General features: G+C 38.6%; 26 non-coding genes across 26 annotated transcripts; all 26 read left to right on the forward strand.

The window, feature by feature from the left end:
* Positions 1–504: 504 nt before the first annotated feature.
* Positions 505–586, forward strand: TRNAL-CAA (transfer RNA leucine (anticodon CAA)). Its single transcript has one exon. It is a non-coding gene; the product is annotated as a tRNA-Leu (tRNA).
* A 622-nt stretch (positions 587–1,208) lies between these two features.
* On the forward strand, positions 1,209–1,290 carry TRNAS-CGA (transfer RNA serine (anticodon CGA)). The gene has a single exon. It is a non-coding gene; the product is annotated as a tRNA-Ser (tRNA).
* A 624-nt stretch (positions 1,291–1,914) lies between these two features.
* On the forward strand, positions 1,915–1,996 carry TRNAS-UGA (transfer RNA serine (anticodon UGA)). The gene has a single exon. It is a non-coding gene; the product is annotated as a tRNA-Ser (tRNA).
* Positions 1,997–2,620: 624 nt separating this feature from the next.
* On the forward strand, positions 2,621–2,702 carry TRNAL-CAA (transfer RNA leucine (anticodon CAA)). The gene has a single exon. It is a non-coding gene; the product is annotated as a tRNA-Leu (tRNA).
* Positions 2,703–3,324: 622 nt separating this feature from the next.
* On the forward strand, positions 3,325–3,406 carry TRNAS-UGA (transfer RNA serine (anticodon UGA)). Its single transcript has one exon. It is a non-coding gene; the product is annotated as a tRNA-Ser (tRNA).
* Positions 3,407–4,030: 624 nt separating this feature from the next.
* On the forward strand, positions 4,031–4,112 carry TRNAS-CGA (transfer RNA serine (anticodon CGA)). The gene has a single exon. It is a non-coding gene; the product is annotated as a tRNA-Ser (tRNA).
* Positions 4,113–4,736: 624 nt separating this feature from the next.
* Positions 4,737–4,818, forward strand: TRNAL-CAA (transfer RNA leucine (anticodon CAA)). Its single transcript has one exon. It is a non-coding gene; the product is annotated as a tRNA-Leu (tRNA).
* A 622-nt stretch (positions 4,819–5,440) lies between these two features.
* Positions 5,441–5,522, forward strand: TRNAS-CGA (transfer RNA serine (anticodon CGA)). Its single transcript has one exon. It is a non-coding gene; the product is annotated as a tRNA-Ser (tRNA).
* A 624-nt stretch (positions 5,523–6,146) lies between these two features.
* Positions 6,147–6,228, forward strand: TRNAL-CAA (transfer RNA leucine (anticodon CAA)). The gene has a single exon. It is a non-coding gene; the product is annotated as a tRNA-Leu (tRNA).
* A 624-nt stretch (positions 6,229–6,852) lies between these two features.
* TRNAL-CAA (transfer RNA leucine (anticodon CAA)) lies at positions 6,853–6,934 on the forward strand. The gene has a single exon. It is a non-coding gene; the product is annotated as a tRNA-Leu (tRNA).
* A 622-nt stretch (positions 6,935–7,556) lies between these two features.
* Positions 7,557–7,638, forward strand: TRNAS-CGA (transfer RNA serine (anticodon CGA)). The gene has a single exon. It is a non-coding gene; the product is annotated as a tRNA-Ser (tRNA).
* A 624-nt stretch (positions 7,639–8,262) lies between these two features.
* Positions 8,263–8,344, forward strand: TRNAS-CGA (transfer RNA serine (anticodon CGA)). Its single transcript has one exon. It is a non-coding gene; the product is annotated as a tRNA-Ser (tRNA).
* Positions 8,345–11,080: 2,736 nt separating this feature from the next.
* Positions 11,081–11,162, forward strand: TRNAS-UGA (transfer RNA serine (anticodon UGA)). The gene has a single exon. It is a non-coding gene; the product is annotated as a tRNA-Ser (tRNA).
* A 622-nt stretch (positions 11,163–11,784) lies between these two features.
* TRNAS-CGA (transfer RNA serine (anticodon CGA)) lies at positions 11,785–11,866 on the forward strand. The gene has a single exon. It is a non-coding gene; the product is annotated as a tRNA-Ser (tRNA).
* A 624-nt stretch (positions 11,867–12,490) lies between these two features.
* Positions 12,491–12,572, forward strand: TRNAS-CGA (transfer RNA serine (anticodon CGA)). The gene has a single exon. It is a non-coding gene; the product is annotated as a tRNA-Ser (tRNA).
* A 624-nt stretch (positions 12,573–13,196) lies between these two features.
* TRNAS-CGA (transfer RNA serine (anticodon CGA)) lies at positions 13,197–13,278 on the forward strand. Its single transcript has one exon. It is a non-coding gene; the product is annotated as a tRNA-Ser (tRNA).
* A 622-nt stretch (positions 13,279–13,900) lies between these two features.
* TRNAS-CGA (transfer RNA serine (anticodon CGA)) lies at positions 13,901–13,982 on the forward strand. Its single transcript has one exon. It is a non-coding gene; the product is annotated as a tRNA-Ser (tRNA).
* Positions 13,983–14,606: 624 nt separating this feature from the next.
* Positions 14,607–14,688, forward strand: TRNAS-CGA (transfer RNA serine (anticodon CGA)). The gene has a single exon. It is a non-coding gene; the product is annotated as a tRNA-Ser (tRNA).
* Positions 14,689–15,312: 624 nt separating this feature from the next.
* TRNAS-CGA (transfer RNA serine (anticodon CGA)) lies at positions 15,313–15,394 on the forward strand. Its single transcript has one exon. It is a non-coding gene; the product is annotated as a tRNA-Ser (tRNA).
* A 2,028-nt stretch (positions 15,395–17,422) lies between these two features.
* Positions 17,423–17,504, forward strand: TRNAS-UGA (transfer RNA serine (anticodon UGA)). Its single transcript has one exon. It is a non-coding gene; the product is annotated as a tRNA-Ser (tRNA).
* A 624-nt stretch (positions 17,505–18,128) lies between these two features.
* TRNAS-CGA (transfer RNA serine (anticodon CGA)) lies at positions 18,129–18,210 on the forward strand. The gene has a single exon. It is a non-coding gene; the product is annotated as a tRNA-Ser (tRNA).
* Positions 18,211–18,832: 622 nt separating this feature from the next.
* On the forward strand, positions 18,833–18,914 carry TRNAS-CGA (transfer RNA serine (anticodon CGA)). The gene has a single exon. It is a non-coding gene; the product is annotated as a tRNA-Ser (tRNA).
* Positions 18,915–19,538: 624 nt separating this feature from the next.
* TRNAS-CGA (transfer RNA serine (anticodon CGA)) lies at positions 19,539–19,620 on the forward strand. The gene has a single exon. It is a non-coding gene; the product is annotated as a tRNA-Ser (tRNA).
* A 622-nt stretch (positions 19,621–20,242) lies between these two features.
* Positions 20,243–20,324, forward strand: TRNAS-CGA (transfer RNA serine (anticodon CGA)). The gene has a single exon. It is a non-coding gene; the product is annotated as a tRNA-Ser (tRNA).
* A 624-nt stretch (positions 20,325–20,948) lies between these two features.
* TRNAS-CGA (transfer RNA serine (anticodon CGA)) lies at positions 20,949–21,030 on the forward strand. The gene has a single exon. It is a non-coding gene; the product is annotated as a tRNA-Ser (tRNA).
* Positions 21,031–21,654: 624 nt separating this feature from the next.
* On the forward strand, positions 21,655–21,736 carry TRNAS-CGA (transfer RNA serine (anticodon CGA)). Its single transcript has one exon. It is a non-coding gene; the product is annotated as a tRNA-Ser (tRNA).
* Positions 21,737–23,245: the final 1,509 nt, after the last annotated feature.

Genomic DNA, 23,245 nt, shown 5'->3' on the forward strand with positions numbered 1-23,245 from the left:
GCTACCCCTTTCATGTCTTTGCTATACCTCTCTTCCTACATTAGCGATGGTGCAAACGCTACAAAATATTATACCCTGGCTCTCTCAGTCATACCTGCATGTGTACTTGAAACTTACTTTACCAATGAAAGAAGCAAATAGAGAAATAGAACAAAAGTGCTTGCTGGATTAGGCAAACACACTTCATAAAACTTTATTTTCTTTTTTTTTCTCCCGTGTTACAAGCTTAACGGCTCCCTGTGTAATTTCTCTTAACCTGCTGTCCCAGGAAGATAATTTTATCTACAGGCTCTTTCTGTGTTTTTTCCCTAGTCTTTCTTTCCCTTTTCTTAGCTGTGTAACTGTTCCATTACGAGCTCTATTTAGGCGCCATTAATCTCATTTGAGCTCCTTGTACCTGCTTGTTTGTATTGTTTTTAAAAAGTGCATTGCAGAACATCAGAAATTTGCTGTGGGACACCTTGAAAACTTTCATACAGAATATTTGCACAAAGCTTGCCGTAAGTTGTTGTGGCTGAGTGTTTAAGGCGATGGACTCAAAATACATTGGGGTCTCCCCGCGCAGGTTCAAATCCTGCCGACAACGAGAGTATTTTCGTCTTCGGCTACAATTTTAGAAGTTAACCTTTAGTATTTCTTCCATTTCAGTTTTATAAATAGGTGGCTTATATTGGTGTCACTATTGCCTCTTCACATATTTATTTTTGCTACCCCTTTCATGTCTTTGCCATACCTCTCTTCCTACATTAGCGATGGTGAAAACGCTTCAAAATATTATACCCTGGCTCTCAGTCATACCTGCATGTGCACTTGAAACTTACTTTACCAATAAAAGAAGCAAATAGAGAAATAGAAATAAAGTGCTTGCTGGATTAGGCAAATACACTTCATAAAAGGGCATTTTCTTTTTTATTCTCCCGTGTTACAAGCTTAACTGCTCCCTGTATAATTTCTCTTAACCTGCTGTCCCAGGAAGATAATTTTATCTACAGGCTCTTTCTGTGTTTTTTCCCTAGGCTTTCTTTCCCTTTTCTTAGCTGTGTAACTGTTCCTTTACGTGCTCTATTTAGGCGCCATTAATCTAATTTGAGCTCCTTGTACCTGCTTGTTTGTATTGTTTTTAAAAAGTGCATTGCAGAACATCAGGAATTTGCTGTGGGACACCTTGAGAACTTTCATACAGATTATTTGCACAAAGCTTACAGAAAGTTGTTGTGGCCGAGTGGTTAAGGCGATGGACTCGAAATCCATTGGGGTCTCCCCGCGCAGGTTTGAATCCTGCCAACAACAAGAGTATTTTCGTCTTCTGATACAATTTTAGAAGTTAACCTTTAGTATTTCTTCCATGTCAGTTTTATAAATAGGTGGCTTATATTGGTGTCATTATTGCCTCTTCACATATTTATTTTTGCTACCCCTTTCATGTCTTTGCTATACCTCTCTTCCTACATTAGCGATGGTGCAAACGCTTCAAAATATTATACCCTGGCTCTCTCAGTCATACCTGCATGTGTACTTGAAACTTACTTTACCAATGAAAGAAGCAAATAGAGAAATAGAACAAAAGTTCTTGCTGGATTAGGCAAACACACTTCATAAAACTGCATTTTCTTTTTTATTCTCCCGTGTTACAAGCTTTACTGCTCCCTGTGTAATTTCTCTTAACCTGCTGTCCCAGGAAGATAATTTTATCTACAGGCTCTTTCTGTGTTTTTTCCCTAGTCTTTCTTTCTCTTTTCTTAGCTGTGTAACTGTTCCTTTACGTGCTCAATTTAGGCGCCATTAATCTAATTTGAGCTCCTTGTACCTGCTTGTTTGTATTGTTTTTAAAAAGTGCATTGCAGAACATCAGGAATTTGCTGTGGGACACCTTGAAAACTTTCATACAGATTATTTGCACAAAGCTTATAGAAAGTTGTTGTGGCCGAGTGGTTAAGGCGATGGACTTGAAATCCATTGGGGTCTCCCTGCGCAGGTTTGAATCCTGCCGACAACGAGAGTATTTTCATCTTCGGCTACAATTTTAGAAGTTAACCTTTAGTATTTCTTCCATGTCAGTTTTATAAATAGGTGGCTTATATTGGTGTCACTATTGCCTCTTCACATATTTATTTTTGCTACCCCTTTCATGTCTTTGCTATACCTCTCTTCCTACATTAGCGATGGTGCAAACGCTACAAAATATTATACCCTGGCTCTCTCAGTCATACCTGCATGTGTACTTGAAACTTACTTTACCAATGAAAGAAGCAAATAGAGAAATAGAACAAAAGTGCTTGCTGGATTAGGCAAACACACTTCATAAAACTTTATTTTCTTTTTTATTCTCCCGTGTTACAAGCTTAACGGCTCCCTGTGTAATTTCTCTTAACCTGCTGTCCCAGGAAGATAATTTTATCTACAGGCTCTTTCTGTGTTTTTTCCCTAGTCTTTCTTTCCCTTTTCTTAGCTGTGTAACTGTTCCATTACGAGCTCTATTTAGGCGCCATTAATCTCATTTGAGCTCCTTGTACCTGCTTGTTTGTATTGTTTTTAAAAAGTGCATTGCAGAACATCAGAAATTTGCTGTGGGACACCTTGAAAACTTTCATACAGAATATTTGCACAAAGCTTGCCATAAGTTGTTGTGGCTGAGTGTTTAAGGCGATGGACTCAAAATACATTGGGGTCTCCCCGCGCAGGTTCAAATCCTGCCGACAACGAGAGTATTTTCGTCTTCGGCTACAATTTTAGAAGTTAACCTTTAGTATTTCTTCCATTTCAGTTTTATAAATAGGTGGCTTATATTGGTGTCACTATTGCCTCTTCACATATTTATTTTTGCTACCCCTTTCATGTCTTTGCCATACCTCTCTTCCTACATTAGCGATGGTGAAAACGCTTCAAAATATTATACCCTGGCTCTCAGTCATACCTGCATGTGCACTTGAAACTTACTTTACCAATGAAAGAAGCAAATAGAGAAATAGAACAAAAGTGCTTGCTGGATTAGGCAAACACACTTCATAAAACTGCACTTTCTTTTTTATTCTCCCGTGTTACAAGCTTAACTGCTCCCTGTGTAATTTCTCTTAACCTGCTGTCCCAGGAAGATAATTTTATCTACAGGCTCTTTCTGTGTTTTTTCCCTAGTCTTTCTTTCTCTTTTCTTAGCTGTGTAACTGTTCCTTTACGTGCTCTATTTAGGCGCCATTAATCTCATTTGAGCTCCTTGTACCTGCTTGTTTGTATTGTTTTTAAAAAGTGCATTGCAGAACATCAGGAATTTGCTGTGGGACACCTTGAAAACTTTCATACAGATTATTTGCACAAAGCTTACAGTAAGTTGTTGTGGCCGAGTGGTTAAGGCGATGGACTTGAAATCCATTGGGGTCTCCCCGCGCAGGTTTGAATCCTGCCAACAACAAGAGTATTTTCGTCTTCTGATACAATTTTAGAAGTTAACCTTTAGTATTTCTTCCATGTCAGTTTTATAAATAGGTGGCTTATATTGGTGTCATTATTGCCTCTTCACATATTTATTTTTGCTACCCCTTTCATGTCTTTGCTATACCTCTCTTCCTACATTAGCGATGGTGCAAACGCTTCAAAATATTATACCCTGGCTCTCTCAGTCATACCTGCATGTGTACTTGAAACTTACTTTACCAATGAAAGAAGCAAATAGAGAAATAGAACAAAAGTGCTTGCTGGATTAGGCAAACACACTTCATAAAACTGCATTTTCTTTTTTATTCTCCCGTGTTACAAGCTTTACTGCTCCCTGTGTAATTTCTCTTAACCTGCTGTCCCAGGAAGATAATTTTATCTACAGGCTCTTTCTGTGTTTTTTCCCTAGTCTTTCTTTCTCTTTTCTTAGCTGTGTAACTGTTCCTTTACGTGCTCAATTTAGGCGCCATTAATCTAATTTGAGCTCCTTGTACCTGCTTGTTTGTATTGTTTTTAAAAAGTGCATTGCAGAACATCAGGAATTTGCTGTGGGACACCTTGAAAACTTTCATACAGATTATTTGCACAAAGCTTATAGAAAGTTGTTGTGGCCGAGTGGTTAAGGCGATGGACTCGAAATCCATTGGGGTCTCCCTGCGCAGGTTTGAATCCTGCCGACAACGAGAGTATTTTCATCTTCGGCTACAATTTTAGAAGTTAACCTTTAGTATTTCTTCCATGTCAGTTTTATAAATAGGTGGCTTATATTGGTGTCACTATTGCCTCTTCACATATTTATTTTTGCTACCCCTTTCATGTCTTTGCTATACCTCTCTTCCTACATTAGCGATGGTGCAAACGCTACAAAATATTATACCCTGGCTCTCTCAGTCATACCTGCATGTGTACTTGAAACTTACTTTACCAATGAAAGAAGCAAATAGAGAAATAGAACAAAAGTGCTTGCTGGATTAGGCAAACACACTTCATAAAACTTTATTTTCTTTTTTATTCTCCCGTGTTACAAGCTTAACGGCTCCCTGTGTAATTTCTCTTAACCTGCTGTCCCAGGAAGATAATTTTATCTACAGGCTCTTTCTGTGTTTTTTCCCTAGTCTTTCTTTCCCTTTTCTTAGCTGTGTAACTGTTCCATTACGAGCTCTATTTAGGCGCCATTAATCTCATTTGAGCTCCTTGTACCTGCTTGTTTGTATTGTTTTTAAAAAGTGCATTGCAGAACATCAGAAATTTGCTGTGGGACACCTTGAAAACTTTCATACAGAATATTTGCACAAAGCTTGCCGTAAGTTGTTGTGGCTGAGTGTTTAAGGCGATGGACTCAAAATACATTGGGGTCTCCCCGCGCAGGTTCAAATCCTGCCGACAACGAGAGTATTTTCGTCTTCGGCTACAATTTTAGAAGTTAACCTTTAGTATTTCTTCCATTTCAGTTTTATAAATAGGTGGCTTATATTGGTGTCACTATTGCCTCTTCACATATTTATTTTTGCTACCCCTTTCATGTCTTTGCCATACCTCTCTTCCTACATTAGCGATGGTGAAAACGCTTCAAAATATTATACCCTGGCTCTCAGTCATACCTGCATGTGCACTTGAAACTTACTTTACCAATAAAAGAAGCAAATAGAGAAATAGAAATAAAGTGCTTGCTGGATTAGGCAAATACACTTCATAAAAGGGCATTTTCTTTTTTATTCTCCCGTGTTACAAGCTTAACTGCTCCCTGTATAATTTCTCTTAACCTGCTGTCCCAGGAAGATAATTTTATCTACAGGCTCTTTCTGTGTTTTTTCCCTAGGCTTTCTTTCCCTTTTCTTAGCTGTGTAACTGTTCCTTTACGTGCTCTATTTAGGCGCCATTAATCTAATTTGAGCTCCTTGTACCTGCTTGTTTGTATTGTTTTTAAAAAGTGCATTGCAGAACATCAGGAATTTGCTGTGGGACACCTTGAGAACTTTCATACAGATTATTTGCACAAAGCTTACAGAAAGTTGTTGTGGCCGAGTGGTTAAGGCGATGGACTCGAAATCCATTGGGGTCTCCCCGCGCAGGTTCGAATCCTGCCGACAACGAGAGTATTTTCATCTTCGGCTTCAATTTTAGAAGTTAACCTTTAGTATTTCTTCCATGTCAGTTTTATAAATAGGTGGCTTATATTGGTGTCACTATTGCCTCTTCACATATTTATTTTTGCTACCCCTTTCATGTCTTTGCTATACCTCTCTTTCTACATTAGCGATGGTGCAAACGCTACAAAATATTATATCCTGGCTCTCTCAGTCATACCTGCATGTGTACTTGAAACTTACTTTACCAATGAAAGAAGCAAATAGAGAAATAGAACAAAAGTGCTTGCTGGATTAGGCAAACACACTTCATAAAACTTTATTTTCTTTTTTATTCTCCCGTGTTACAAGCTTAACTGCTCCCTGTGTAATTTCTCTTAACCTGCTGTCCCAGGAAGATAATTTTATCTACAGGCTCTTTCTGTGTTTTTTACCTAGTCTTTCTTTCCCTTTTCTTAGCTGTGTAACTGTTCCTTTACGAGCTCTATTTAGGCGCCATTAATCTCATTTGAGCTCCTTGTACCTGCTTGTTTGTATTGTTTTTAAAAAGTGCATTGCAGAATATCATAAATTTGCTGTGGGACACCTTGAAAACTTTCATACAGAATATTTGCACAAAGCTTGCCGTAAGTTGAGGTGGCCGAGTGGTTAAGGCGATGGACTCAAAATACATTGGGGTTTCCCCGCGCAGGCTCGATTCCTGCCGACAACGAGAGTATTTTCGTCTTCTGATACAATTTTAGAAGTTAACCTTTAGTATTTCTTCCATGTCAGTTTTATAAATAGGTGGCTTATATTGGTGTCACTATTGCCTCTTCACATATTTATTTTTGCTACCCCTTTCATATCTTTGCTATACCTCTCTTCCTACATTAGCGATGGTGCAAACGCTTCAAAATATTATACCCTGGCTCTCTCAGTCATACCTGCATGTGTACTTGAAACTTACTTTACCAATGAAAGAAGCAAATAGAGAAATAGAACAAAAGTGCTTGCTGGATTAGGCAAACACACTTCATAAAACTGCATTTTCTTTTTTATTCTCCTGTGTTACAAGCTTAACTGCTCCCTGTGTAATTTCTCTTAACCTGCTATCCCAGGAAGATAATTTTATCTACAGGCTCTTTCTGTGTTTTTTCCCTAGTCTTTCTTTCCCTTTTCTTAGCTGTGTAACTGTTCCTTTACGTGCTCTATTTAGGCGCCATTAATCTCATTTGAGCTCCTTGTACCTGCTTGTTTGTATTGTTTTTAAAAAGTGCATTGCAGAATATCATAAATTTGCTGTGGGACACCTTGAAAACTTTCATACAGAATATTTGCACAAAGCTTGCCGTAAGTTGATGTGGCCGAGTGGTTAAGGCGATGGACTCAAAATACATTGGGGTCTCCCCGCGCAGGTTTGAATCCTGCCAACAACAAGAGTATTTTCGTCTTCGACTACAATTTTAGAAGTTAACCTTTAGTATTTCTTCCATTTCAGTTTTATAAATAGGTGGCTTATATTGGTGTCACTATTGCCTCTTCACATATTTATTTTTGCTACCCCTTTCATGTCTTTGCCATACCTCTCTTCCTACATTAGCGATGGTGCAAACGCTTCAAAATATTATACCCTGGCTCTCAGTCATACCTGCATGCGCACTTGAAACTTACTTTACCAATAAAAGAAGCAAATAGAGAAATAGAAATAAAGTGCTTGCTGGATTAGGCAAACACACTTCATAAAAGGGCATTTTCTTTTTTATTCTCCCGTGTTACAAGCTTAACTGCTCCCTGTATAATTTCTCTTAACCTGCTGTCCCAGGAAGATAATTTTATCTACAGGCTCTTTCTGTGTTTTTTCCCTAGGCTTTCTTTCCCTTTTCTTAGCTGTGTAACTGTTCCTTTACGTGCTCTATTTAGGCACCATTAATCTAATTTGAGCTCCTTGTACCTGCTTGTTTGTATTGTTTTTAAAAAGTGCATTGCAGAACATCAGGAATTTGCTTTGGGACACCTTGAAAACTTTCATACAGATTATTTGCACAAAGCTTACAGTAAGTTGTTGTGGCCGAGTGGTTAAGGCGATGGACTCGAAATCCATTGGGGTCTCCCCGCGCACGTTCGAATCCTGACAACAACGAGAGTATTTCCGTCTTCTGATACAATTTTAGAAGTTAACCTTTAGTATTTCTTCCATGTCAGTTTTATAAATAGGTGGCTTATATTGGTATCATTATTGCCTCTTCACATATTTATTTTTGCTACCCCTTTCATGTCTTTGCTATACCTCTCTTCCTACATTAGCGATGGTGCAAACGCTTCAAAATATTATACCCTGGCTCTCTCAGTCATACCTGCATGTGTACTTGAAACTTACTTTACCAATGAAAGAAGCAAATAGAGAAATAGAACAAAAGTGCTTGCTGGATTAGGCAAACACACTTCATAAAACTGCACTTTCTTTTTTATTCTCCCGTGTTACAAGCTTAACTGCTCCCTGTGTAATTTCTCTTAACCTGCTGTCCCAGGAAGATAATTTTATCTACAGGCTCTTTCTGTGTTTTTTCCCTAGTCTTTCTTTCTCTTTTCTTAGCTGTGTAACTGTTCCTTTACGTGCTCTATTTAGGCGCCATTAATCTCATTTGAGCTCCTTGTACCTGCTTGTTTGTATTATTTTTAAAAAGTGCATTGCAGAACATCAGGAATTTGCTGTGGGACACCTTGAAAACTTTCATACAGATTATTTGCACAAAGCTTACAGAAAGTTGTTTTGGCCGAGTGGTTAAGGTGATGGACTCGAAATCCATTGGGGTCTCCCCGCGCAGGTTCGAATCCTGCCGACAACGAGAGTATTTTCATCTTCGGCTACAATTTTAGAAGTTAACCTTTAGTATTTCTTCCATGTCAGTTTTATAAATAGGTGGCTTATATTGGTGTCACTATTGCCTCTTCACATATTTATTTTTGCTACCCCTTTTCATGTCTTTGCTATACCTCTCTTCCTACATTAGCGATGGTGCAAACGCTTCAAAATATTATACCCTGGCTCTCTCAGTCATACCTGCATGTGTACTTGAAACTTACTTTACCAATGAAAGAAGCAATTAGAGAAATAGAACAAAAGTGCTTGCTGGATTAGGCAAACACACTTCATAAAACTGCATTTTCTTTTTTATTCTCCCGTGTTACAAGCTTAACTGCTCCCTGTGTAATTTCTCTTAACCTGCTGTCCCAGGAAGATAATTTTATCTACATGCTCTTTCTGTGTTTTTTCCCTAGTCTTTCTTTCCCTTTTCTTAGCTGTGTAACTGTTCCTTTACGTGCTCTATTTAGGCGCCATTAATCTCATTTGATCTCCTTGTACCTGCTTGTTTGTATTGTTTTTAAAAAGTGCATTGCAGAACATCAGGAATTTGCTGTGGGACACCTTGAAAACTTTCATACAGATTATTTGCACCAAGCTTGCAGTAAGGTGTTGTGGCCGAGTGGTTAAGGCGATGGACTTGAAGTCTCCCTGCGAAGGTTCAAATGCTGCCGACAACGAGAGTATTTTCGGCTTCGGCTACAATTTTAGAAGTTAACCTTTAGTATTTCTTCCATGTCAGTTTTATAAATAGGTGGCTTATACTGGTGTCACTATTGCCTCTTCACATATTTATTTTTGCTACCCCTTTCATGTCTTTGCCATACATCTCTTCCTACATTAGCGATGGTGCAAACGCTTCAAAATATTATACCCTGGCTCTCAGACATACCTGCATGTGCACTTGAAACTTACTTTACCAATAAAAGAAGCAAATAGAGAAATAGAAATAAAGTGCTTGCTGGATTAGGCAAACACACTTCATAAAAGGGCATTTTCTTTTTTATTCTCCCGTGTTACAAGCTTAACTGCTCCCTGTATAATTTCTCTTAACCTGCTGTCCCAGGAAGATAATTTTATCTACAGGCTCTTTCTGTGTTTTTCCCCTAGGCTTTCTTTCCCTTTTCTTAGCTGTGTAACTGTTCCTTTACGTGCTCTATTTAGGCGCCATTAATCTAATTTGAGCTCCTTGTACCTGCTTGTTTGTATTGTTTTTAAAAAGTGCATTGCAGAACATCAGGAATTTGCTGTGGGACACCTTGAAAACTTTCATACAGATTATTTGCACAAACCTTACTGTAAGTTGTTGTGGCTGAGTGTTTAAGGCGATGGGCTCGAAATCCATTGACTTCTCCCACGCAGGTTCGAATCCTGCTGACAACGAGAGTATTTTTATCTTCGTCTACAATTTTAGAAGTTAACCTTTAGTATTTCTTCCATGTCAGTTTTATAAATAGGTGGCTTATTTTGGTGTCACTCTTGCCTCTTCACATATTTATTATCGCTACCCCTTTCATGTCTTTGCTATACCTCTCTTCCTACATCAGCGCTGGTGCAAGCGCTTCAAATTATTATACCCTGGCTCTTTCAGTCATATCTGCATGTGCACTTGAAACTTACTTTACCAATAAAAGAAGCGAATAGAGAAATAGAACAAAAGTGCTTGCTGGATTAGGCAAAGACACTTCATAAAAGTGCATTTTACTTTTTTATTCTCCCGTGTTACAAGTTTAACTGCTCCCTGTGTAATTTCCCTTAACCTGCTGTCCCAGGAAGATAATTTTATCTACAGGCTCTTTCTCTGTTTTTTTCTAGTCTTTCTTTCCCTTTTCTTAGCTGTGTAACTGTTCCTTTGCTTTACGTGCTCTATTTAGGCGCCATTAATCTCATTTGAGCTCCTTGTACCTGCTTGTTTGTATTGATTTTAAAAAGTGCATTGCAGAACATCAGGAATTTGCTGTGGGACACCTTCAAAACTTTCATACAGATTATTTGCACAAAGCATACTGTAAGTTGCTGTGGCCGAGTGGTTAAGGCGATGGACGTGAAATCCATTGGTGTCTCCCAGCCCAGTTTCGAATCCTGCCGACAGCAAGAGTATTTTTATCTTCGGCTACAATTTTAGAAGTTAACCTTTAGTATTTCTTCCATCTCAGTTTTATAAATAGGTAGCTTATTTTGGTGTCACTATTGCCTCTTCACATATTTATTATCAATACCCCTTTCATGTCTTTGCTATACCTCTCTTCCTACATCAGCGCTGGTGCAAGCGCTTCAAATTATTATACCCTTGCTCTCTCAGTCATTCCTGCATGTGCACTTGAAACTTACTTTACCAATAAAAGAAGCAAATAGAGAAATAGAACAAACGTGCTTGCTGGATTAGGCAAACACACTTCATAAAAGTGCATTTTCTTTTTTATTCTCCCGTGTTACAAGCTTAACTGCTCCCTGTGTAATTTCTCTTAACCTGCTGTCCCAGGAAGATCATTTTATCTACAGGCTCTTTCTGTGCTTTTTCCCTAGTCTTTCTTTCTCTTTTCTTAGCTGTGTAACTGTTCCTTTACGTGCTCTATTTAGGCGCCATTAATCTCATTTGAGCTCCTTGTACCTGCTTGTTTGTATTGTTTTTAAAAAAGTGCATTGCAGAACATCAGGAATTTGCTGTGGGACACCTTGAAAACTTTCATACAGATTATTTGCACAAAGCTTACAGAAAGTTGTTGTGGCCGAGTGGTTAAGGTGATGGACTTGAAATCCATTGGGGTCTCCCCGCGCAGGTTCGAATCCTGCCGACAACGAGAGTATTTTCATCTTCGGCTACGATTTTAGAAGTTAACCTTTAGTATTTCTTCCATGTCAGTTTTATAAATAGGTGGCTTATATTGGTGTCACTATTGCCTCTTCACATATTTATTTTTGCTACCCCTTTCATGTCTTTGCTATACCTCTCTTCCTACATTAGCGATGGTGAAAACGCTTCAAAATATTATACCCTGGCTCTCAGTCATACCTGCATGTGCACTTGAAACTTAATTTACCAATAAAAGAAGCAAATAGAGAAATAGAAATAAAGTGCTTGCTGGATTAGGCAAACACACTTCATAAAAGGGCATTTTCTTTTTTGTTCTCCCGTGTTACAAGCTTAACTGCTCCCTGTGTAATTTCTCTTAACCTGCTGTCCCAGGAAGATAATTTTATCTACAGGCTCTTTCTGTGTTTTTCCCCTAGGCTTTCTTTCCCTTTTCTTAGCTGTGTAACTGTTCCTTTACGTGCTCTATTTAGGCGCCATTAATCTAATTTGAGCTCCTTGTACCTGCTTGTTTGTATTGTTTTTAAAAAGTGCATTGCAGAACATCAGGAATTTGCTGTGGGACACCTTGAAAACTTTCATACAGATTATTTGCACACAGCTTACAGTAAGTTGTTGTGGCCGAGTGGTTAAGGGGATGGACTCGAAATCCATTGGGGTCTCCCCGCACAGGTTCGAATCCTGCCAACAACGAGAGTATTTTCGTCTTCTGATACAATTTTAGAAGTTAACCTTTCGTATTTCTTCCATGTCAGTTTTATAAATAGGTGGCTTATATTGGTGTCACTATTGCCTCTTCACATATTTATTTTTGCTACCCCTTTCATGTCTTTGCTATACCTCTCTTCCTACATTAGCGATGGTGCAAACGCTTCAAAATATTATACCCTGGCTCTCTCAGTCATACCTGCATGTGTACTTGAAACTTACTTTACCAATGAAAGAAGCAAATAGAGAAATAGAACAAAAGTGCTTGCTGGATTAGGCAAACACACTTCATAAAACTGCATTTTCTTTTTTATTCTCCCGTGTTACAAGCTTAACTGCTCCCTGTGTAATTTCTCTTAACCTGCTGTCCCAGGAAGATAATTTTATCTACAGGCTCTTTCTGTGTTTTTTCCCTAGTCTTTCTTTCTCTTTTCTTAGCTGTGTAACTGTTCCTTTACGTGCTCTATTTAGGCGCCATTAATCTCATTTGAGCTCCTTGTACCTGCTTGTTTGTATTGTTTTTAAAAAGTGCATTGCAGAACATCAGGAATTTGCTGTGGGACACCTTGAAAACTTTCATACAGATTATTTGCACAAAGCTTACAGGAAGTTGTTGTGGCCGAGTGGTTAAGACGATGGACTCGAAATCCATTGGGGTCTCCCCGCGCAGGTTCGAATCCTGCCAACAACGAGAGTATTTTTATCTTCGGCTACAATTTTAGAAGTTAACCTTTAGTATTTCTTCCATGTCAGTTTTATAAATAGGTGGCTTATATTGGTGTCACTATTGCCTCTTCACATATTTATTTTTGCTACCCCTTTCATGTCTTTGCTATACCTCTCTTCCTACATTAGCGATGGTGCAAACGCTACGAAATATTATACCCTGGCTCTCTCAGTCATACCTGCATGTGTACTTGAAACTTACTTTACCAATGAAAGAAGCAAATAGAGAAATAGAACAAAAGTGCTTGCTGGATTAGGCAAACACACTTCATAAAACTGCATTTTCTTTTTTATTCTCCTGTGTTACAAGCTTAACAGCTCCCTGTGTAATTCCTCTTAACCTGCTATCCCAGGAAGATAATTTTATCTACAGGCTCTTTCTGTGTTTTTTCCCTAGTCTTTCTTTCCCTTTTCTTAGCTGTGTAACTGTTCCTTTACGTGCTCTATTTAGGCGCCATTAATCTCATTTGAGCTCCTTGTACCTGCTTGTTTGTATTGTTTTTAAAAAGTGCATTGCAGAACATCAGGAATTTGCTGTGGGACACCTTGAAAACTTTCATACAGATTATTTGCACAAAGCTTACAGAAAGTTGTTGTGGCCGAGTGGTTAAGGCGATGGACTCGAAATCCATTGGGGTCTCCCCATGCAGGTTCGAATCCTGCCGACAACGAGAGTATTTTTATCTTCGGCTACAATTTTAGAAGTTAACCTTTAGTATTTCTTCCATGTCAGTTTTATAAATAGGTGGCTTATATTGGTGTCACTATTGCCTCTTCACATATTTATTTTTGCTACCCCTTTCATGTCTTTGCCATACCTCTCTTCCTACATTAGCGATGGTGAAAACGCTTCAAAATATTATACCCTGGCTCTCAGTCATACCTGCATGTGCACTTGAAACTTACTTTACCAATAAAAGAAGCAAATAGAGAAATAGAAATAAAGTGCTTGCTGGATTAGGCAAACACACTTCATAAAAGGGCATTTTCTTTTTTATTCTCCCGTGTTACAAGCTTAACTGCTCCCTGTATAATTTCTCTTAACCTGCTGTCCCAGGAAGTTAATTTTATCTACAGGCTCTTTCTGTGTTTTTTCCCTAGGCTTTCTTTCCCTTTTCTTAGCTGTGTAACTGTTCCTTTACGTGCTCTATTTAGGCGCCATTAATCTAATTTGAGCTCCTTGTACCTGCTTGTTTGTATTGTTTTTAAAAAGTGCATTGCAGAACATCAGGAATTTGCTGTGGGACACCTTGAAAACTTTCATACAGATTATTTGCACACAGCTTACAGTAAGTTGTTGTGGCCGAGTGGTTAAGGGGATGGACTCGAAATCCATTGGGGTCTCCCCGCGCAGGTTTGAATCCTGCCAACAACGAGAGTATTTTCGTCTTCTGATACAATTTTAGAAGTTAACCTTTAGTATTTCTTCCATGTCAGTTTTATAAATAGGTGGCTTATATTGGTGTCACTATTGCCTCTTCACATATTTATTTTTGCTACCCCTTTCATTTCTTTGCTATACCTCTCTTCCTACATTAGCGATGGTGCAAACGCTTCAAAATATTATACCCTGGCTCTCTCAGTCATACCTGCATGTGTACTTGAAACTTACTTTACCAATGAAAGAAGCAAATAGAGAAATAGAACAAAAGTGCTTGCTGGATTAGGCAAACACACTTCATAAAACTGCATTTTCTTTTTTATTCTCCCGTGTTACAAGCTTAACTGCTCCCTGTGTAATTTCTCTTAACCTGCTGTCCCAGGAAGATAATTTTATCTACAGGCTCTTTCTGTGTTTTTTCCCTAGTCTTTCTTTCTCTTTTCTTAGCTGTGTAACTGTTCCTTTACGTGCTCTATTTAGGCGCCATTAATCTCATTTGAGCTCCTTGTACCTGCTTGTTTGTATTGTTTTTAAAAAGTGCATTGCAGAACATCAGGAATTTGCTGTGGGACACCTTGAAAACTTTCATACAGATTATTTACACAAAGCTTACAGAAAGTTGTTGTGGCCGAGTGGTTAAGGCGATGGACTCGAAATCCATTGGGGTCTCCCCGCGCAGGTTCGAATCCTGCCGACAACGAGAGTATTTTTATCTTCGGCTACAATTTTAGAAGTTAACCTTTAGTATTTCTTCCATGTCAGTTTTATAAATAGGTGGCTTATATTGGTGTCACTATTGCCTCTTCACATATTTATTTTTGCTACCCCTTTCATGTCTTTGCTATACCTCTCTTCCTACATTAGCGATGGTGCAAACGCTACGAAATATTATACCCTGGCTCTCTCAGTCATACCTGCATGTGTACTTGAAACTTACTTTACCAATGAAAGAAGCAAATAGAGAAATAGAACAAAAGTGCTTGCTGGATTAGGCAAACACACTTCATAAAACTTTATTTTCTTTTTTATTCTCCCGTGTTACAAGCTTAACTGCTCCCTGTGTAATTTCTCTTAACCTGCTGTCCCAGGAAGATAATTTTATCTACAGGCTCTTTCTGTGTTTTTTACCTAGTCTTTCTTTCCCTTTTCTTAGCTGTGTAACTGTTCCTTTACGAGCTCTATTTAGGCGCCATTAATCTCATTTGAGCTCCTTGTACCTGCTTGTTTGTATGGTTTTTAAAAAGTGCATTGCAGAACATCAGGAATTTGCTGTGGGACACCTTGAAAACTTTCATACAGATTATTTGCACAAAGTTTACAGTACGTTGTTGTGGCCGAGTGGTTAAGGCGATGGACTCGAAATCCATTGGAGTCTCCCCTCGCAGGCTCGATTCCTGCCGACAACGAGAGTATTTTCGTCTTCTGATACAATTTTAGAAGTTAACCTTTAGTATTTCTTCCATGTCAGTTTTATAAATAGGTGGCTTATATTGGTGTCACTATTGCCTCTTCACATATTTATTTTTGCTACCCCTTTCATGTCTTTGCTATACCTCTCTTCCTACATTAGCGATGGTGCAAACGCTTCAAAATATTATACCCTGGCTCTCTCAGTCATACCTGCATGTGTACTTGAAACTTACTTTACCAATGAAAGAAGCAATTAGAGAAATAGAACAAAAGTGCTTGCTGGATTAGGCAAACACACTTCATAAAACTGCATTTTCTTTTTTATTCTCCCGTGTTACAAGCTTAACTGCTCCCTGTGTAATTTCTCTTAACCTGCTGTCCCAGGAAGATAATTTTATCTACAGGCTCTTTCTGTGTTTTTTCCCTAGTCTTTCTTTCCCTTTTCTTAGCTGTGTAACTGTTCCTTTACGTGCTCTATTTAGGCACCATTAATCTCATTTGAGCTCCTTGTACCTGCTTGTTTGTATTGTTTTTAAAAAGTGCATTGCAGAACATCAGGAATTTGCTGTGGGACACCTTGAAAACTTTCATACAGATTATTTGCACCAAGCTTGCAGTAAGGTGTTGTGGCCGAGTGGTTAAGGCGATGGACTCGAAGTCTCCCTGCGAAGGTTCAAATGCTGCCGACAACGAGAGTATTTTCGGCTTCGGCTACAATTTTAGAAGTTAACCTTTAGTATTTCTTCCATGTCAGTTTTATAAATAGGTGGCTTATACTGGTGTCACTATTGCCTCTTCACATATTTATTTTTGCTACCCCTTTCATGTCTTTGCCATACATCTCTTCCTACATTAGCGATGGTGCAAACGCTTCAAAATATTATACCCTGGCTCTCAGACATACCTGCATGTGCACTTGAAACTTACTTTACCAATAAAAGAAGCAAATAGAGAAATAGAAATAAAGTGCTTGCTGGATTAGGCAAACACACTTCATAAAAGGGCATTTTCTTTTTTATTCTCCCGTGTTACAAGCTTAACTGCTCCCTGTATAATTTCTCTTAACCTGCTGTCCCAGGAAGATAATTTTATCTACAGGCTCTTTCTGTGTTTTTCCCCTAGGCTTTCTTTCCCTTTTCTTAGCTGTGTAACTGTTCCTTTACGTGCTCTATTTAGGCGCCATTAATCTAATTTGAGCTCCTTGTACCTGCTTGTTTGTATTGTTTTTAAAAAGTGCATTGCAGAACATCAGGAATTTGCTGTGGGACACCTTGAAAACTTTCATACAGATTATTTGCACAAACCTTACTGTAAGTTGTTGTGGCTGAGTGTTTAAGGCAATGGGCTCGAAATCCATTGACTTCTCCCACGCAGGTTCGAATCCTGCTGACAACGAGAGTGTTTTTATCTTCGTCTACAATTTTAGAAGATAACCTTTAGTATTTCTTCCATGTCAGTTTTATAAATAGGTGGCTTATTTTGGTGTCACTCTTGCCTCTTCACATATTTATTATCGCTACCCCTTTCATGTCTTTGCTATACCTCTCTTCCTACATCAGCGCTGGTGCAAGCGCTTCAAATTATTATACCCTGGCTCTCTCAGTCATATCTGCATGTGCACTTGAAACTTACTTTACCAATAAAAGAAGCAAATAGAGAAATAGAACAAAAGTGCTTGCTGGATTAGGCAAAGACACTTCATAAAAGTGCATTTTACTTTTTTATTCTCCTGTGTTACAAGTTTAACTGCTCCCTGTGTAATTTCTCTTAACCTGCTGTCCCAGGAAGATAATTTTATCTACAGGCTCTTTCTGTGTTTTTCCCTAGTCTTTCTTTCCCTTTTCTTAGCTGTGTAACTGTTCCTTTGCTTTACGTGCTCTATTTAGGCGCCATTAATCTCATTTGAGCTCCTTGTACCTGCTTGTTTGTATTGATTTTAAAAAGTGCATTGCAGAACATCAGGAATTTGCTGTGGGACACCTTGAAAACTTTCATACAGATTATTTGCACAAAGCGTACTGTAAGTTGTTGTGGCCGAGTGGTTAAGGCGATGGACGTGAAATCCATTGGGGTCTCCCAGCGCAGTTTCGAATCCTGCCGGCAGCAAGAGTATTTTTATCTTCGGCTACAATTTTAGAAGTTAACCTTTAGTATTTCTTCCATCTCAGTTTTATAAATAGGTAGCTTATTTTGGTGTCACTATTGCCTCTTCACATATTTATTATCAATACCCCTTTCATGTCTTTGCTATACCTCTCTTCCTACATCAGCGCTGGTGCAAGCGCTTCAAATTATTATACCCTTGCTCTCTCAGTCATTCCTGCATGTGCACTTGAAACTTACTTTACCAATAAAAGAAGCAAATAGAGAAATAGAACAAACGTGCTTGCTGGATTAGGCAAACACACTTCATAAAAGTGCATTTTCTTTTTTATTCTCCCGTGTTACAAGCTTAACTGCTCCCTGTGTAATTTCTCTTAACCTGCTGTCCCAGGAATATAATTTTATCTACAGGCTCTTTCTGTGCTTTTTCCCTAGTCTTTCTTTCTCTTTTCTTAGCTGTGTAACTGTTCCTTTACGTGCTCTATTTAGGCGCCATTAATCTCATTTGAGCTCCTTGTACCTGCTTGTTGTTATTGTTTTTAAAAAGTGCATTGCAGAACATCAGGAATTTGCTGTGGGACACCTTGAAAACTTTCATACAGATTATTTGCACAAAGCTTACAGAAAGTTGTTGTGGCCGAGTGGTTAAGGTGATGGACGCGAAATCCATTGGGGTCTCTCCGCGCAGGTTCGAATCCTGCCGACAACGAGAGTATTTTCATCTTCGGCTACAATTTTAGAAGTTAACCTTTAGTATTTCTTCCATGTCAGTTTTATAAATAGGTGGCTTATATTGGTGTCACTATTGCCTCTTCACATATTTATTTTTGCTACCCCTTTCATGTCTTTGCCATACCTCTCTTCCTACATTAGCGATGGTGAAAACGCTTCAAAATATTATACCCTGGCTCTCAGTCATACCTGCATGTGCACTTGAAACTTACTTTACCAATAAAAGAAGCAAATAGAGAAATAGAAATAAAGTGCTTGCTGGATTAGGCAAACACACTTCATAAAAGGGCATTTTCTTTTTTATTCTCCCGTGTTACAAGCTTAACTGCTCCCTGTATAATTTCTCTTAACCTGCTGTCCCAGGAAGATAATTTTATCTACAGGCTCTTTCTGTGTTTTTTCCCTAGGCTTTCTTTCCCTTTTCTTAGCTGTGTAACTGTTCCTTTACGTGCTCTATTTAGGCGCCATTAATCTAATTTGAGCTCCTTGTACCTGCTTGTTTGTATTGTTTTTAAAAAGTGCATTGCAGAACATCAGGAATTTGCTGTGGGACACCTTGAAAACTTTCATACAGATTATTTGCACAAAGTTTACAGTACGTTGTTGTGGCCGAGTGGTTAAGGCGTTGGACTCGAAATCCATTGGGGTCTCCCCGCGCAGGCTCGATTCCTGCCGACAACGAGAGTATTTTCGTCTTCTGATACAATTTTAGAAGTTAACCTTTAGTATTTCTTCCATGTCAGTTTTATAAATAGGTGGCTTATATTGGTGTCACTATTGCCTCTTCACATATTTATTTTTGCTACCCCTTTCATGTCTTTGCTATACCTCTCTTCCTACATTAGCGATGGTGCAAACGCTTCAAAATATTATACCCTGGCTCTCTCAGTCATACCTGCATGTGTACTTGAAACTTACTTTACCAATGAAAGAAGCAAATAGAGAAATAGAACAAAAGTGCTTGCTGGATTAGGCAAACACACTTCATAAAACTGCATTTTCTTTTTTATTCTCCTGTGTTACAAGCTTAACAGCTCCCTGTGTAATTCCTCTTAACCTGCTATCCCAGGAAGATAATTTTATCTACAGGCTCTTTCTGTGTTTTTTCCCTAGTCTTTCTTTCCCTTTTCTTAGCTGTGTAACTGTTCCTTTACGTGCTCTATTTAGGCGCCATTAATCTCATTTGAGCTCCTTGTACCTGCTTGTTTGTATTGTTTTTAAAAAGTGCATTGCAGAACATCAGGAATTTGCTGTGGGACACCTTGAAAACTTTCATACAGATTATTTGCACAAAGCTTACAGAAAGTTGTTGTGGCCGAGTGGTTAAGGCGATGGACTCGAAATCCATTGGGGTCTCCCCATGCAGGTTCGAATCCTGCCGACAACGAGAGTATTTTTATCTTCGGCTACAATTTTAGAAGTTAACCTTTAGTATTTCTTCCATGTCAGTTTTATAAATAGGTGGCTTATATTGGTGTCACTATTGCCTCTTCACATATTTATTTTTGCTACCCCTTTCATGTCTTTGCCATACCTCTCTTCCTACATTAGCGATGGTGAAAACGCTTCAAAATATTATACCCTGGCTCTCAGTCATACCTGCATGTGCACTTGAAACTTACTTTACCAATAAAAGAAGCAAATAGAGAAATAGAAATAAAGTGCTTGCTGGATTAGGCAAACACACTTCATAAAAGGGCATTTTCTTTTTTATTCTCCCGTGTTACAAGCTTAACTGCTCCCTGTATAATTTCTCTTAACCTGCTGTCCCAGGAAGATAATTTTATCTACAGGCTCTTTCTGTGTTTTTTCCCTAGGCTTTCTTTCCCTTTTCTTAGCTGTGTAACTGTTCCTTTACGTGCTCTATTTAGGCGCCATTAATCTAATTTGAGCTCCTTGTACCTGCTTGTTTGTATTGTTTTTAAAAAGTGCATTGCAGAACATCAGGAATTTGCTGTGGGACACCTTGAAAACTTTCATACAGATTATTTGCACACAGCTTACAGTAAGTTGTTGTGGCCGAGTGGTTAAGGGGATGGACTCGAAATCCATTGGGGTCTCCCGGCGCAGGTTTGAATCCTGCCAACAACGAGAGTATTTTCGTCTTCTGATACAATTTTAGAAGTTAACCTTTAGTATTTCTTCCATGTCAGTTTTATAAATAGGTGGCTTATATTGGTGTCACTATTGCCTCTTCACATATTTATTTTTGCTACCCCTTTCATTTCTTTGCTATACCTCTCTTCCTACATTAGCGATGGTGCAAACGCTTCAAAATATTATACCCTGGCTCTCTCAGTCATACCTGCATGTGTACTTGAAACTTACTTTACCAATGAAAGAAGCAAATAGAGAAATAGAACAAAAGTGCTTGCTGGATTAGGCAAACACACTTCATAAAACTGCATTTTCTTTTTTATTCTCCCGTGTTACAAGCTTAACTGCTCCCTGTGTAATTTCTCTTAACCTGCTGTCCCAGGAAGATAATTTTATCTACAGGCTCTTTCTGTGTTTTTTCCCTAGTCTTTCTTTCTCTTTTCTTAGCTGTGTAACTGTTCCTTTACGTGCTCTATTTAGGCGCCATTAATCTCATTTGAGCTCCTTGTACCTGCTTGTTTGTATTGTTTTTAAAAAGTGCATTGCAGAACATCAGGAATTTGCTGTGGGACACCTTGAAAACTTTCATACAGATTATTTACACAAAGCTTACAGAAAGTTGTTGTGGCCGAGTGGTTAAGGCGATGGACTCGAAATCCATTGGGGTCTCCCCGCGCAGGTTCGAATCCTGCCGACAACGAGAGTATTTTTATCTTCGGCTACAATTTTAGAAGTTAACCTTTAGTATTTCTTCCATGTCAGTTTTATAAATAGGTGGCTTATATTGGTGTCACTATTGCCTCTTCACATATTTATTTTTGCTACCCCTTTCATGTCTTTGCTATACCTCTCTTCCTACATTAGCGATGGTGCAAACGCTACGAAATATTATACCCTGGCTCTCTCAGTCATACCTGCATGTGTACTTGAAACTTACTTTACCAATGAAAGAAGCAAATAGAGAAATAGAACAAAAGTGCTTGCTGGATTAGGCAAACACACTTCATAAAACTTTATTTTCTTTTTTATTCTCCCGTGTTACAAGCTTAACTGCTCCCTGTGTAATTTCTCTTAACCTGCTGTCCCAGGAAGATAATTTTATCTACAGGCTCTTTCTGTGTTTTTTACCTAGTCTTTCTTTCCCTTTTCTTAGCTGTGTAACTGTTCCTTTACGAGCTCTATTTAGGCGCCATTAATCTCATTTGAGCTCCTTGTACCTGCTTGTTTGTATGGTTTTTAAAAAGTGCATTGCAGAACATCAGGAATTTGCTGTGGGACACCTTGAAAACTTTCATACAGATTATTTGCACAAAGTTTACAGTACGTTGTTGTGGCCGAGTGGTTAAGGCGATGGACTCGAAATCCATTGGAGTCTCCCCTCGCAGGCTCGATTCCTGCCGACAACGAGAGTATTTTCGTCTTCTGATACAATTTTAGAAGTTAACCTTTAGTATTTCTTCCATGTCAGTTTTATAAATAGGTGGCTTATATTGGTGTCACTATTGCCTCTTCACATATTTATTTTTGCTACCCCTTTCATGTCTTTGCTATACCTCTCTTCCTACATTAGCGATGGTGCAAACGCTTCAAAATATTATACCCTGGCTCTCTCAGTCATACCTGCATGTGTACTTGAAACTTACTTTACCAATGAAAGAAGCAATTAGAGAAATAGAACAAAAGTGCTTGCTGGATTAGGCAAACACACTTCATAAAACTGCATTTTCTTTTTTATTCTCCCGTGTTACAAGCTTAACTGCTCCCTGTGTAATTTCTCTTAACCTGCTGTCCCAGGAAGATAATTTTATCTACAGGCTCTTTCTGTGTTTTTTCCCTAGTCTTTCTTTCCCTTTTCTTAGCTGTGTAACTGTTCCTTTACGTGCTCTATTTAGGCACCATTAATCTCATTTGAGCTCCTTGTACCTGCTTGTTTGTATTGTTTTTAAAAAGTGCATTGCAGAACATCAGGAATTTGCTGTGGGACACCTTGAAAACTTTCATACAGATTATTTGCACCAAGCTTGCAGTAAGGTGTTGTGGCCGAGTGGTTAAGGCGATGGACTCGAAGTCTCCCTGCGAAGGTTCAAATGCTGCCGACAACGAGAGTATTTTCGGCTTCGGCTACAATTTTAGAAGTTAACCTTTAGTATTTCTTCCATGTCAGTTTTATAAATAGGTGGCTTATACTGGTGTCACTATTGCCTCTTCACATATTTATTTTTGCTACCCCTTTCATGTCTTTGCCATACATCTCTTCCTACATTAGCGATGGTGCAAACGCTTCAAAATATTATACCCTGGCTCTCAGACATACCTGCATGTGCACTTGAAACTTACTTTACCAATAAAAGAAGCAAATAGAGAAATAGAAATAAAGTGCTTGCTGGATTAGGCAAACACACTTCATAAAAGGGCATTTTCTTTTTTATTCTCCCGTGTTACAAGCTTAACTGCTCCCTGTATAATTTCTCTTAACCTGCTGTCCCAGGAAGATAATTTTATCTACAGGCTCTTTCTGTGTTTTTCCCCTAGGCTTTCTTTCCCTTTTCTTAGCTGTGTAACTGTTCCTTTACGTGCTCTATTTAGGCGCCATTAATCTAATTTGAGCTCCTTGTACCTGCTTGTTTGTATTGTTTTTAAAAAGTGCATTGCAGAACATCAGGAATTTGCTGTGGGACACCTTGAAAACTTTCATACAGATTATTTGCACAAACCTTACTGTAAGTTGTTGTGGCTGAGTGTTTAAGGCAATGGGCTCGAAATCCATTGACTTCTCCCACGCAGGTTCGAATCCTGCTGACAACGAGAGTGTTTTTATCTTCGTCTACAATTTTAGAAGATAACCTTTAGTATTTCTTCCATGTCAGTTTTATAAATAGGTGGCTTATTTTGGTGTCACTCTTGCCTCTTCACAT

Source organism: Lissotriton helveticus, chromosome 12 (genome assembly GCF_964261635.1).
Source record: "Lissotriton helveticus chromosome 12, aLisHel1.1, whole genome shotgun sequence".
NCBI lineage: Eukaryota > Metazoa > Chordata > Amphibia > Caudata > Salamandridae > Lissotriton > Lissotriton helveticus.